A 16,605-nucleotide genomic window follows, 5' to 3' on the forward strand; every position below is an offset into this window, starting at 1 on the left:
GTTTTCGTGTAAATTGATTGGATCATTGATCATTGAGAGGGAATGTTTACTTTATCTTTAAAACACATATTGCCATGACTATGTGAATATAACAACGATGATGTTATGGAAACCTGAAGGGAAACTAACCATACTTACAAACATCCCATGTGTGCCATTTTTTCTTTCCTTTACATAAATTTTTTCCCTCTTCCATAGGGTACAATATGTTGTTTGTTGATCTTGTTATTATTGAATTGTATATGCCATTTTGCCATAGTTATAAGATTCGCTTGGAAAATAAAGATAAGGTTCAACCTTTATTTGTTTCCCAGATTAAGGTAGCATGAAAAATTTATGGTTTAATCTTATAACAGAGATGAAAGTTTGCAAGGGATTGCAAATTGTTGCTTTGGGAATTGTTGGCATGTTAAATTGTAAAAATCTACATTATTATTTTAAAATTTTATATTAGAATTAAATAACAAGCAAAATTTAGAGTTTTTTTTATTACAAATTTTGTGTGCATGTAAAGTTTTAGTAAAAATGAATATTTTTTGTCATCAATGTAATTAAATTTATTGAGTTATTTGTATTTTATAAATAAAAACTTATGATTATTTTTGTTATTAAAAAGCATTTTGAAATTATGTAGCTGATTTCCAATTTTAAAATTTACTTATGAGCATGCATTTAGCAGCGGTTCTATTTTTGGCCAGATGATCTTCCCAGATCTTCTTTTATATTCTTTGCTAAATGATGTTCCAAATATTATATTCCTTTGGTGTATATTTGCACATTTAGGGGCAATTGCTAGTGTATCTTTTTTAAAATTTAATTTTTATCGAAAGGCGATAGGAGGGGGAGTGATCATTTTGGATCATGTTGAGCAACAAGAAATTAAGATATGGAAAAATGTATGATCTTCTCCTAGGACTATATTTTTTCAAGGAGCATGGAATCTCAAGGATCTGTATTGTGGGGGATTCTCTCATAATCATTCATCTCCTACAAAAGGGATCAATCTCCAAGGAAAACAAATTAAATGATCTGCTGCAAAGAATCACTAGTATATTGGAATCCTTTTAGCACAAAATGTACTATCATATCCTTAGAAACTAGAATTCAGTGGCGGGCCAACAAGACAATCAAGCTTGTGGTCTTCAGTCTTGAAATATATAATTAGGCTCGATCTTCATAATGGCATATGTGTAGAAATTTTGAATAATATGACACATATTCACAGAGATTATCCTGGTTATACACTTATAAGCTGAACATGCATAATACATAACCTCCTCTACGTTGATCATCAATTTACAGAAGCAGAAACATTCACAGGCGTACATAGAAGCATCAATCACACATATCAACACAGTATTTTACTGGGGAAATCATCTCGCTAAAAACCCCAACTATCTGTATATTATAGTGATTGAATCATGTAACATTACAAAGTACAATGCTTATCACAAGCAATCCAGTACCAGATCCACCTGTTACACACAATACAGCTCAGATATGATCTCCAAATCTATTCCACTACTTGCCTGCCTCCACAGCTCAATACCTACTCAAGAATTGATGAGAATGGTTTACCAAACTCGTATTTCACCTGCAAAGAATCACTCACACTATGTTGGACGTGAGCACAGGCTACAATTCTTGGTATTGGCCAATTCATTGGCATACTCAATCCCTTTGATTGTGCAAATCATCATGCACAACTATAGTCACAACTGATAGCAATCTGATCCTCTAACACCTGTCCCTGCTGAACTGAACATGCACTGACATGCAACTAAGTTAACTGATGTATTCTATAGTTGTATTATGAGTTAATAATTAGTTTAACAACTCATCATTAGTCTATTTGCAGTTAGACTAACTACAACTAGTTTAACCAAGTCAAACTGAACACAACTCCATCAACTCCACAATCAACTCCACCAAACTCAACTGATTGAGTTCTAACTGAAGTCATGCATGAAAAAACTCAACTGACTCATAAGAAAAGCTTACTTCTTTCTGACAGCTGCATGGGCCACATCTGTAGCTCAAACTGAAGTGCTCCAAGAGAATAAGATCAAGTTTATAGTCCAAATATTATTATGAGACAATAATATTTGACTTTTCTATTTTTGACAGCCAGTCTAAAAATAGACTTTGATCACTCATACTGTGATCACCCACATTGTGGTCACCCACACTGTGGTCACCCATATTGTGATCACCCATACTATGATCATCCCTGCTGGGATAAAAAATAGAACTTGCGCCATAATTTGCCTACGGGCCCACTTAGTGAAGGCGACTCCTTTCCACTAAGCTCCATCATCTTTTTGCAATCTCAACAAGCATTTCTTGTTGCACACTTTTCAACACTCCCTCTGAACAAGAAAGGATTCCTCTCAAACCCGATCCTGTAACTCTAGAATGTTCTCCATGCAACACATCTGGCCAGTCCACTTGCTCTATCATCAAAGTCTTTGACTGTTATTGCCTCTGTCGACTGAAGACTCTGCATCTCTGTGCTCTTCAGTATCTGACTGCTCTAGCCTCTGTCACTTTGATCTCTGACTGCATCCGTGCTGCTGCTGGTTCTATCTCCCAGCATTACATCCGCACTGCACCTCCCAACTGACCTCCCTGTTGGGCTAGAAACACCTTCTGATGCTGAAGCTCTACCTGCTGCTGACAAGTGCTCCCTCTCTAACATCTGCACTATTGCAACATCTCCATGCATCTCGCACCATTGCACACCTCTCTGTGCCACCTAGCACTGTGCAAAACACTTGTGCCTCTCGCATTGCTGCAGCCTGCTAGCTATGCACTGTCCTGGGATTCCCTGCACTGTCGCTCTCTCTGCCGCTCCATCCGCATTTGTCTCTACCCAATCAGTCAGTTCCTGCTACTACACATCTAGGGCTCCCGTAGCAAGGTCTCATCCAAGAGGTTGGGTACCTCAAGGATCTTGCCCCTCCTCCTTAGGACGATCAATCCACATCACCCCATCTCCTACCTGGAGGTATGGCTGCATGTGATCCCTCAGCCCACCTGGCTCGAATTTTTCCCCTACTAGAGGTCTCTGCATGAGTAGATGTCTCTACTTGATCTCCTCTCAGCTTCCCTTGTTGTGGCTCCTCCACAACCTCCTGAAGCTGCTGCACCAATCGTGGCTCCTCCACAATCGTCTGAGACTTCTTCTGGCTCTGCATGTTGAGAGGTAATATACCCTCCCTCTCAACCACCAAGTCTCCATCAATTGCCTCGCTGCTCAAGGCTTTGCATGCATCTTGAACCTCAAGAGCATACAGGTTCCTAACCCATGAACCAATCTCATGACAACGAAAGCATCTCACCTTCAACTTGTCAACCTTCTTCCCATCATTGGAAGAACAAGATTCGGAAAGAGAAACCTTCTCCTTCCCCTTCTTCACCTTACTCGCTAAGGCACAGTTCTCCTCCTCATGCGTGGATGAAGAACCGTCTCTAGTGCTCCGTCTAATCTCCTCCTGCACAAGATCTGACCAAAGTCTCTCCCATCCTGGCAGTTTCTCCCTTCCATTCACCGAGTCCTGGTAGCTATGCCAACTCTTAGGAAGGTCAAGGAGTGCTAGACTCACCATCCTCATCCGACAGTCACCCCCACACTTCCCAGCTCATCCCGGCATTGGGTGAACTTCGTGAGATACTAGGGCATATTGTCTCCATTCTCACACTTAATGTTTCTGAGTTTTATCTCTTGCTTTGGAATTAAATTTGAATTCCACCAGCACAAAACTCAACCGCTTCCAATCTAGAATTCGTGAGAACAAAGTATTTCTTGTACAGATATCGACTGTATGGGAATTCACCGGATATCTCACCTTCCAAAAGAAGGATGAATCCAGAGGCTACCTAGCCTGATTATAGACTCTGCCTCAAGAAATAAAATGTAAACACTTTCTGAATAATAGATCTGATGATCAATACATGCTTGATATCCTGTAAAAATCTCTTCTACAAATCAAGCAGCTCTGATACCAGGTAGAAATTTTGAATAATATGACACATATTCACAGAGATTATCTTGATTATACACTTCTAAGCGGAACATGCATAATACATAACCTCCTCTACGTTGATCATCAATTTACAGAAGCAGAAACATTTACAGGCATACATAGAAGCATCAATCACACATATCAACACAGTATTTTCCTGGGGAAAGCATCTCGCTAAAAACCCCAACTATCTGTATATTATAGTGATTGAATCATGTAACATTACAAAGTACAATGCTTATCACAAGCAATCCAGTACCAGCTCCACCTATTACACACAATACAACTCAGATCTGATCTCCAAATCTATTCCACTGCTTGCCTGCCTCCACAGCTCAATACATGCTCAAGAATTAATGAGAATGGTTTACCAAACTCGTATTTCACCTGCAAAGAATCAGTCACATTGTGTTGGACGTGAGCATAGGCTACAATTCTTGGTATTGGCCAATTAATTGGCATACTCAATCCCTTTGATTGTGCAAATCATCATGCACAACTATAGTCACAACTGATAGCAATCTGATCCTCTAACACCTGTCCCTGCTGAACTGAACATGCACTGACATGCAACTAAGTTAACTGATGTATTCTATAGTTGTATTATGAGTTAATAATTATTTTAACAACTCATCATTAGTCTATTTGCAGTTAGACTATCTACAACTAGTTTAACCAAGTCAAACTGAACATAACTCCATCAACTCCACAATCAACTCCACCAAACTCAACTGATTGAGTTCTAACTGAAGTCATGCATGCAACAACTCAACTGACTCATAAGAAAAGCGTACTTCCTTCTGACAGCTGCATGGGCCACATCTGTAGCTCAAACTGAAGTGCTCCAAGAGAATAAGATCAAGTTTATAGTCCAAATATTATTATGAGACAATAATATTTGACTTTTCTATTTTTGACAGTCAGTCTAAAAATAGACTTTGATCACTCATACTGTGATCACCCACACTGTGGTCACCCACACTGTGGTCACCCATATTGTGATCACCCATACTGTGATCATCCCTGCTGGGATCAAAAATAGAACTTGCACCATAACTTGCTTGCAGGCCCACTTAGTGAAGACGACTCCTTTCCACTAAGCTCCATCATCTTGTTGCAATCTCAACAAGCATTTCTTGTTGCACACTTTTCAACAATATGTAATCGTGATTTTATGTATTTAATGAAAAGGGAAAAATAAATTTATTATTTGTGATCTTGAGGCATGGGTTTCATGCTCAAGGGAAATTTATTTTTAGGTCAAGCACCCATTGAGTGCTTCTATGTTTGTCATAAAGTGACTTGAGTCATTGTCATGTATTGAAGACCAATTTGGGCATGTTACGTATTGTAATGAAAAATTTATTGAGTCAAAATACCCTCCTAGACCTCGTCATGGCACAAAGATCAAGTCGGAATACATGAAGGGACAAGTCAGCTTCAAGGTAGCAGTTTTTATCCTCACTAGCCTATAAATAAGAAGGAATTTGCTCAAACAAATTTGATCTCCTCAAGATAGAAGCTGGAAAAGGGTGAAGAAGAAGAAGAAGATCAAGATCAAAGTTTTTGGGCCTCTCTCTCTCTCTCTTTCGTTAGGGTTTCTACAGTTTCTCGGCTAGACGAAATTTTGAAGTTGCATCGAAGTTGTGAAGTTGCAAGGTCAAAGATGTTAAGCTTCCTCTAGATCAAAGTTGTGAAGCTGCAAGGTTGAAGATGCAAGATTGGAGTTGTGAAGCTGCCTCTAGATCAAAGTTGTGAATATGCTAGGTCAAAGTTTCTAAAGTTGCATCATGGTTGAAGTTGTGAGGATGCTAGGTAGAAGTTGTTGAAGCTGTTAGGTTGAAGTTGTAGAATTTATTTTTGGGGTCAAAGTTGCTAGAAGATCGAAGTTTGTTGTTGGAAGTTGTGTAAGGAAATATCATCAAGAATGAAGGATGACTTGACCTTGGAGGGTCTTGGTCAAGGGTCATAGGTCTTGGAATTCGTCAATTAAAGTTCTATAAGAAGAGAAGGATTCTTGTGGGTTTTCCTCTCAGTTGGAGAGGTTTTGGTCATGGTTGATCACTTATATCTTGTGTCTTATTGTCTTATTATTCATTATGATTTGGTATTTGTTTGATGAAAGAGAACACTAATAATAATAAAGAAAAAAATACATCACAAGAAATTATCAAATTAAGAGAAATCAGCTACATGTGTTTCCCCCTAGATTTCTCAACATGGTGTCAGAGTTAGGGTGACTACATTAAGGAAGGGAAACATGAAGAAGGACTAACCCTCTCATTATATTAAAAGGGAATAATTAAGATCATTAAAGAAGACCTAAAAAACCCTAGGTCATCCAAAGAAGGGTTCCACACTTGAAGTGTTCTTGGGAAACTCACACATTCTACAACCATTATCACGAGGAAGGAAGAGTGAAACACTTTTGGGTCTATTTCTCTGGGCTATATTTTCCACATGTGTGAATTATTAAGACACCCTTCTGTAGCAGCAAGTAGAATTGCAACCACCATAAAGGATCAAGTTTTGTGCCAAGAAAGGTCTCCTTTGCAAACTAAAATAACAAGAAAAAGAAGTCAAGTCAAGTCAAGTAAAAAGGAGGTGAAATTTTCCATATTCTAGCCACACGTGTGAACCAAGGTTATTGCATAAAAGGTCGAAATTGCAGAACTGCTACAACAAACAGAAATTTTGAAGAAGCGATGAAATTTGAGGTTGTGAAACAAGTTTAACTAGCATTGTCTTGAAGGAAGAAAATAAGGAAAATGTGTTGGCATCATCATCAAAGAATCAATGTGATCTCCCTTTGAGTCAAGGATCACTTTTGAAGAAATACATCTTCACCAAAAATACATATTCTATTATCTACATCATCATCAAAATCAAGAAGGCATAAAGTTGAATATTTCATCATCTAGGAGTATCTTCACTTGACAAGTAAGTATTTTTATATCTATATTTGAATATGTCAAAATGAATTCATATTGCAAGGGGAGAAACAAATTGGTTGGGTCGTCAAACTTTCTTGCATGGAAGAATAGGATGGATTTGATCCTCATAGAAAATGAAGTTGTTGGTCATGTTAAGGGTTTAATTGTCGAACTTCCAAAAGAAGAAGCTCAAGCTCTACAAGATGAAGGTATCATAAGAAGAAGGAATAACCTAATACTTTATGAGGGTGTTAGAAATACGAGACCAACTCCAAGATTTTGGAAAAATAATGTCTGACAAGGAAAATACTACCATAGTGCTCAAAGCACTACCAAAGGAATGGGCCAACTTCACATCAAGCATGTATGGGAAGAAGGAAGCTACTTAATTCAATGAACTGTGGTCATTGTGCGAAATCAAAGAAACCAAGCGAAAGGAAAAAATCGATGTAGGACCAAGCGAGCAAGCTCAAGCATTTGTTGCCATGGCTAGAAGAAAAGGATAGTTTGGGAATCTTGGTCCTCGTAAAAAATAAAAACATGTCAAAGTTTCAATGATATGGTTTTCATGAATATGGGCACTACAACAGAGATTGTCCAAAGCTCAAGAAGGACGACAATAAAAGAGGAAGCCCATATCACTGAAGAAGTGGAAGAAGATGAAAAGAAGAAATCCAAGAAGGAGGAAGTAAAATATCTCTACTATGATTGAGATAGTCTTCCTCACCTAGTTATTTTCAAGTTTTCTGTTGTAAAGTATAACTATCATGGTAGTAATCATTAGAAGAATGATAGAATGCATCATGTTAGGAGATGGAATCATAGAAGCATACGATTGAAAGCAAGAGATTGTGACATCATCATACAGGAGCATGAAAGATAGTTGAATAGAAGTTTATGACTATCACTATAAAAGGATGTAGCTCTTGGTAACCTTATTAGAAGCATAAGCATTACTTATGGGAAAAAGAAAGTCATCTAGTATAGAGCTTATCATACATCATTCAGAAAGGAGAATTTGTAGTATGAGGGTGATCAAGATCCTCCATTGGAATATTAATTGGAATGTTCACCTACTATAATAAGCAAGTGTCTCACCGAGAATTCTATCCTGTATGGGATTCATGCAATGATTTCATGATTTCAAAAGAGGTGAAGCAGGTTAAGGTGATTGAATTTCTTTCAATCAAGGAAGTTGCTGAAGGAAGTCTAGATGACCAAAAGGAAGAGATGAGGTATGTATGCTTGTATTTGATAAAACTGATTAAATGCTCCACCTCATGAGAATGATCAAGATAAAGGGATCTCCTCCTCTAGAAGGATGCATAAATGCATGGTTCACATATTGATTAGATGAATTCAACATAATAATTCCTCACATGGAAAATGAGGTGGTTGATAAAAATGAAGGAACTATGAATGGAAGTTCCTTAGAAGCAACATGTGAAGAAAGTAAGGAGAGATTGTGAAATTTGCAACTATTCTCACATAGAAAAAGGAAATAAACATTTGATAACCAGAAGAATTTGTCGTGACATGTCCATGGAAAAGGTATGAAGACTCCGAAGAAGTCTGGAAAGTAAGACAACCCTTGACATTTAATATCTTGTTGGAGACGTGTCAATATGAATGCAAAATGTTGATACAACAAGAAGATGTCATGATGTAAAAGCATCAAAAAGGTAATTTGATGTCCATTTTTTATTTTTGAAAAATATATGGATGGGATTATGCAAGGATACTAAAGGAAGAGTTGTAGATTTCATCTACAAATGATACTCATGTGGTGGGATGATAAGATCCTAATGAAAACATGATGTGGAGAAGGTATTTAAATGAAGGGAAAGACAGATATGGATTAGTGAATCACTTTCCAATGAAAGAAAATATGACATGATTCATGAATGAAAGTGATGGATGGTTGATGCCCTATGAAGAATTCCCAACAGATGCAGGCTTCATAAAAAAGAAGAAATTCATGACATCAAAAGAGGGATTCCTACAAGTAGTTGGTTGTCCCATGATCTCCACCTATAAAGTTGCTCAAAGTGTTGTGGGGAAAAGTATCCGACTCGGATGACCCTATCCCTACTCTAAAGGTGACAGTCTTTAGCAACAACTGAAAGTAAAGCTTTGATATTTTCCTTTATGAAAGTACAGAGAGAAGGAAGAAAAGGTTAACCAACCTGGTGTCTTTCGCTTAGTCGATCCTTATCCTCTCTCTTTGTCTCTTGTTCCCAGCTCTTTGCTCTCTTTGCCGGTCCAGCTACACACAGATCCTGCACAAAACAAGAGAGGAAACTACAAGATACATGTACTCATAACTGATGCATGGATTAGAGTGAATCAAATATACAAGTAAATACAATACATCAATGCAATACAAGTATATAGGAGAACATGCAAAACTTTATTGATAGAAGTAACAGGGTTCTGAGAAGGTTACAACCAATGATGGCTCCAATCCAGCAGCACCTCCCCAGCAGCAAGAACTCTCCTCTTCACCTCTAGTAAAACAATCACCCAATAGCTCTAACTGTAAACCAACAGCACCTCCTTGCTTTACACAAAATTCCAGCCTCCTTAGACCTCATAGAAGAGCTCTATATATAGGAGAGAAGAAGAAAGGATGAGTCAGCTTGAGACTGACATGAAGCTGCCTTGTGTCCTCTCCCTCTTCAGTTAATCTTCAGTTCTTGAGTCCACTTGGAGATCCTTGCTTACACATGGTGATCAAGTACCTCTTACTCATCACAGGGCGAATCTCATGAACCAAGTGTCAGTTTGGAAGCTTCCTGGGCAGTTGACACCTTGCAGAATGACTGTGCCACTTGGCCAATCTCGCCCAGCGCAGGTAACCTTCATTTTGACTTCCAGCGCAGGTACAAGGAGGAGCAGTTGCATTCCAGCGCAGATGCTCAGTGGAGCAGCTGACATGATCCAAAATTAGCCTGTTTTGAAGTGTTTTCAGGTGGAGAACTGATTGGAAGTGCTGTTGTTTGATGACCTTGCTCTTTTAGGGGTAAGAACAACATGTTTAGGGACTGAGGATCCCTGTAATTATTGACATTTCATGCTCCATGTCGCGAGGCACAAAAATGTCTATAACACAAAGCAAGTCCCTAGTTAAGGGGAGGCTTCATCAAGTCCCTGGTTAAGGGGGAGCTTGGGTACATTCATTTTATAGGAATGGATGCATTCCTTCATTGGAATGGGTATATCCTCCCTATTTGAGAGGGAGAGGTAGACACATCATTCTTGTCTTCACTCGGGAAGAAAGAATGGATGATTGGGTAAGGAGCTGGCATCCGATACTTTTGAGGATGTGGTAGGGCATCCAAGATAAGAGTAGTCATAGAGGAATGATATTATTTGAGGACTTGGAATCCAAGATAATAATAGTCCTGGTGGAACAAACTCTGAGAAAACCTGGGTGGGGTATGTTCCGAGAGAGACAATGATGAGGGTGTTTATAAATAATTGGCATTGCCAACATTCACCTAACATTGTGCTGTGATCTTGTGGAGAGATAGAGTTGTTATTCAAGACCTTTCTATGTGACAATGTTGGATGATATGATGTTATACAGATGGGTTATCAATTTTACGCTTCCTATGAGAATTCTCCATATTGAGAATTTCCAAGTACCTTGTATGGATTATGAATACCTCCCTAGTTAAGAGGGAGCATTGAAATATGTAAATAGGTTCAGTCTTCATAATGACATAAGTAATCGGGATTTTATGTATTTAATGAAAAGAGAAAAATAAATTTATTATTTGTGATCTTGAGGCATGGGTTTCATGCTCAAGGGAAATTTATTTTTAGCTCAAGCACCCATTAAGTGCTTCTAGGTTTTTCATAAAGTCACTCGAGTTATTGTCATGTATTGAAGACCCATTTAGGCATGTTACAGATTGTTAAAAAAATATTATTCAGTCAAAATAGAGTCAAAAGACCCTCCAAGATCTCATCATGGCACAAATATCAAGTCGACCTTTACCCCTCACAAGCCTATAAATAAGAAGAAATTCTACCTCATTTGCACACTCACTCAAGCAAGTTCGATCTTCTCAAGATAGAAGCTGGAAAAGGATGAAGAAGAAGAAGAATATTTTGAGATTGAAGTTTTGGACCTCTCTCTCTCTCTCTCTCTCTCTCTCTCTCTCTCTCTCTCTCTCTCTCTCTCTCTCTCTCTCTCTCTCTCTCTCGTGTTAGGGTTTCTATAGATTCCGAGCTAGATGAAATTTTGAAGCTGCATCGAAGTTGTTAAGACGCAAGGTCGAAGTTGTGAAGCTGTAATGTCGAATTTGTGAAGTTTCCTCTATATCGAAGTTGTGAAGTTTCAAGGTCAAATTTGTGAAGCTACCTCTAGATAGAAGTTGTGAAGTTGCTAGATCAAATTTGTTGAAATTGCTTGGTCGAAGTTGCAGAAATTGTTGTTGGGTCGAAGTTGTTGGAGAAGTTTCTAGAAGATCGAAGTTTGTTGTTGGAAGCTATGTAAGGAAAGGTCAACAAGAAGGAAGGATGACTTGGTCTTCGAGGGTCTTGGTCAAGGGTCATAGGTCTTGGAATTCATTAATTGAAGTTTTATAACAAGAGAAGGATTCTGGTGGGTTTTCCTCTTAGTTGGAGAGGTTTTGGCCTTGGTTGATCGCCTATATCTTATGTCATATTGTCTCATTTTTCTTTATGATTTGGTTGTTTAATGATAGAGAACACTAATAATAGTAAAGAAAAAAAATTAATCAAGTAAAAGAAACATACATCACAAGTAGTTATCAAAGTAAGAGAAATCGCCTACACTTGTTGCCCTCTAGATTTCTCAACATTAAGAAGGGCCAAACAGAGATAGATGGAAAAAAGGGTTGGAACATCATTCAACCATGACTTTTCAAATGAATATGGCATATTTTCCTATGTATCTAGGTCATAAAATCATTAAATTAATTATGGAGAAGCATGAATTAATTAACAAATCCAAGGAAATCAATGTTCCTCGGGAGCATTCAACGTCAAGTGAAGTGAAAGCTCTAGTTGATGGTAGTTTCATTTGGGAGATGGTGTCGAGCCAACATGAAAGCCACACACCCTCATATATTCTTCTCTCTGTATGTTTTCACAACAAGATATGGTTATTAAAGCTCTTTTTTTGTATAACAGTCACCCTATCTTAAAAATTATATCACTCGCACTAGAGGGAAGGACTGCACTAGTGTGGGAGGAACAAAGTTTATCATGGAGGATAGAACCTAGTTTGTCATGGTTTCTATTTATTTGAGGGATATGGATAACCATATGAAGTGTAAAGAAGTTAGTTTCTACCTTCTCCATCCTCCCAATTGAGCTTACGATCTAGGGAGGAGAGGTCAGGGTCAAGGCTTGGCTCGGATAGAGATGGTTTCTTGAGAATTTGTCGTGCAATCATGCCTTTCCCTCTGAGTTTTTTCATACTAAGGGAGTATCTCCAGAATGAAATGAATTTGAGGCATCTACAAGTAGTAATTAGCATAGGTAGGCATGCTTCGAGTACTAGGCATATTAAGAGCTCGATAATCTACAATGTGACTGGCACACAAGTAACCCTTTTACAATCGGAAGAAAAAAAAAATGAAAAAAAAAATTGGTAATTTTATTTTTCCATTATTGGCATTGGCTTCCATTTCTTTTTTCAATCTCATTGGAAATTCCTAGTGTAATCCATTTGTGTCATTTAATTCACACCCTTAGAGAAACTAGGATAGCAATGAAAGCTGACAGAGTCATATATTGGAGAAATACCACTTGTAAGGATTGAATGGATCACCACAGGAATCACGATGAAGGAGAAGGCCCCCCAGAGTGCCCCCTCTGCCCTCATCCCCCTATCAACAAAAACATCATTTTTCACTCTCTTTTGCAACCTATTATACAACTCTCCCTCCACATAGCGGAACAATTAGACATAATACTAGCCTTTCAACAATAGATTTATTGTCAAAATGATGAAATTGATGCACTATGTCATCAATTGGAGAATATTCCTCCAACAGTTCCAACAATGAGACCATAGTCTATAGAAGGAAATGCAACTATAGAAATGGTAGACGCAATGTTAGTGGACTCCGATCAGTGTGAGTGATCAAGTATAGTAAAAAAAAATATCTCTATGGTCAATTTTGCAAGACATATAGTTGTAAACATGTCAATATGAAGTTTTTAGTAAATTGTCTTTATGAATAGGATGTAGAACCTCTCAAAATATTTTCTATTGTCATAGAATATGGTCTTAGATATGATGTAACTCTCGAGGTTTTTGTTGCATCCTCGACGTAGTTTTCATAAAAAATTACTACTCATCACTGTTAAAAAATAATAATAATAATTTTTAATCTAATATACATAGCATTAATGATATATATAGATAAATAGATAAATAACTTCAAAAGAAATTATTGTAAATATTAATTTTTTATATGCTTATTAATCAAATTTGAATATAAAGTTTTGAAATATAATGGTTACAAATATGAATCATTATTTTAATTTATATAGTCAATAATTTATAACTACTATTTAAATTATATATATATATATATATATATATAAAAGAATACAATATAATACTTCAATGTCATGTTATTCAAAAATATGCCTTCTAAAGGATCATATATATATATATATATATATATATGAATTATTATAATTATTATTATTTAATTTATTTTAAAGTGATATGCATATTATGATTTTGAATTGTTCATAATTTTATAAAACAAAATTACAATAGATAATAAAATGGATTGAATGGATTTATTCTTTTTATTACTCTTTACTTTTTATTATTTTTTAATTGAGCTGGCATTATATTTTATTATTATTATATCATTTGGTGCTTCATTTTAAGGACGCTACAACATCTCTCCCATATTGAACATATATTTAAATGTTTACACTCATTTACCACCACTACAATATCTCCTCCATACTATAATAATATATTTGCTTTTTATTATATGTTGTTTCAAGATTTGATTATTTGGTATGTATAAAGTGTTTTAAAATTTTAGTTTATGTGAAATTAGAAAAGAAGAAAAATGCATGCATTTATTGATTTCTCAAAATATTTCAGCTAATTGAAAAGTATTTTACTCTATGTGAAATTAGAAAAGAAAAAAAAATGAATTCATTTATTGGTTTCTAAAAATCTTCCAACCAATTGAAAAATAACTCATAGCTAAGTATTATGATAGAAAAGAAAAAAAAAGACACACTTCAAATACTATGTGGTTTTCATTCAACATTCCCACTCATCCTCTCATGATTGTAGAAAGATAGAGTACTATGTTATTAACTAGATACATGTTTGCATAAAGAATTAAAGTTGTAATAGATGGGTTGCAAATAACAATGAGTCTCGTTTGCAAGTTTGGTGTGTCTCTATGGTGAACTAAAAAACAATATTTTTAGATCCATCTTTGCTTTGTTATGTTTGATAATTTATCACTCTCTAACATATGTGCAAAGGGATAAAGATTAAACACGCACTTTGAAGGTGCCCATTCAACATAATTAAATACTTTTCCTTCTTTCAATGATGATTAGGGTGGGATTCATCTCTATGATATGTGACATTCTTGCTAGATATAGGAGTACCCATGGCTAAAATTGGATATATGCACTTTACACCCTCCCTCCCTCTAATATGTACCTTAGTAGTGAGAGTCAATACCAAAACCTCTCTCATCCATGATGAAGGATGTGGAAAAATATCATCATTGCTAAGAAGTTGAATAACAATAATTTTGTGCTATCACCTTAACATGTCGATTTTATTAAGAAAAATAAGAAATTTTTGTTTTTTCATTCCATATAACTTTAAAGCATGAAAGGGGCAACTAGTTTTATAATCCATTGTCATATGTTATACATTGAAACTACATCACCTATACTTTTGGAAGAGATTAATTATCTATCCTTGAATTAGAAAGAAATTTAACTTGATTTGTCTACAAAAAATTGCAATTAATCAGTATCTATCCCATCGAAGGAAAATTGTATTAATCTTTTTTTTTTTATTATTATTATTATTATTATTATTATTACCTCACAAAATCATGTTAACTAATTACATCAGTCATCTTAAACATCTTTTTTGAAACATGGTCTCAATCTACCCAATGAGAAACAATATATTTTTTACCACCTACCTATAGACTAATTAGTAAAAAATTCTAGCGTTGTCATCGAATTTAACATAATAAGAGTATCTACTACTTAATTAAACAATAAAAAATTGTAGGAAGATATTTCAGACATTGAGAGTCAAATGAGGTGACAGGTGTCAGATCCTTGGCATTAGATCCTAGAGGAATTGAGGTAGTAGGAACACACTGAATATGGTACTCGATATGGTCTAGCCTAGTATGGATCCTTTCAAGGAAAACTTGTTAATTTCTTTGGCTATGTTCGACATCTTCAAGGCTTGCAAAGATTGTATTTATCTTCCTTCTTTTCTATTAAGATCCTACCCAATAGGGTTTTCATTTGTCAGTAAAGAGATATAGCATCAAATATTAGTTTTTTCTTCCCCTGGTATGACGAGGGTCAAGAACCCATTGCCAATTTCTTACATTATATCTGAGTCTAGAAAGGCCTACTTATCCTTAGCTGCCAAGGTTTCCCATTGACAAATTTAATTTTTTCCTTCAGGGGAATATTCCAATGAAATGTCTCAGTAGCCTCTTGGGCCTTTTTTTGGGATTGGTTTTGGCCCTAAGGGTCGTGACCACCCTCCCCCGCTCTGACTTCTCATCCTTTGGGGCCACATATTGCCAGCCCAAGTTTTTCTTTTGATATTACCACAAGAATTACTAAGAATATATATAAAAATGGAAAGATGCAGAGTCAAGGCTGGCCATAAAACAGGGGTGGAGTAACCCAGGATGAACACGACTCAATTCCAGAATAAGAAAATCCAACAGTCTATGAGAAGTCAACACAAATAGGTGGAGAGACTAGAAAATTGACCAAGAGAGCCAATGTAATGCAAAGATATAATCCCAATGATATAACTATGAGGAAAATATAGATTTGATATCAAAACGCTAAACCATATAGGGACCACTCCATGCAAACACCTTAAACTCTACAAAGCACAACCATCTAGATAATTAAAGCATAAGGAATTTGGGACTACCGAGTAGTGGTGACTTTAGTATGCTAAGGGAATATAACTATAGATGCAATTAGCATGACACCTATGTTGAAAGCCTCAAAGGAACTGGAATATTCTGCTGGAGCGTGTCAAATTTTCTAAGCGTTCATCTTTATCCCCATGGTCTACAGTATCGACTTCAAATATTTTACCACACATTCTACCCGCAATGCCACTATGTTATCATGTCAAGCCATAACTACTCTAGGGTTTTCCAACCAATTCTTAACCCAATTTGATTTGACCTCGTCACTTACAGCAAACCCAAGATTCTCACAGTTGCCTGTCCAAGGCATATTCATTAAGGTCCCGAGTTGTTTCCTCTTAGCTCTACGGCTTCGTCGAGAATGCCTACCCCATTTCATTCTCAATACTCTACATACCATTGGTGACATGATAACCAAATCTTATGTGTGTATGCATGCATGGGGGTAGTCATGCCACCCCCTCC

Source organism: Pinus tabuliformis, chromosome 4_2 (genome assembly GCF_031772625.1).
Source record: "Pinus tabuliformis cultivar Carrire ecotype Pingquan chromosome 4_2, CPIR1, whole genome shotgun sequence".
NCBI classification, from domain to species: domain Eukaryota; kingdom Viridiplantae; phylum Streptophyta; class Pinopsida; order Pinales; family Pinaceae; genus Pinus; species Pinus tabuliformis.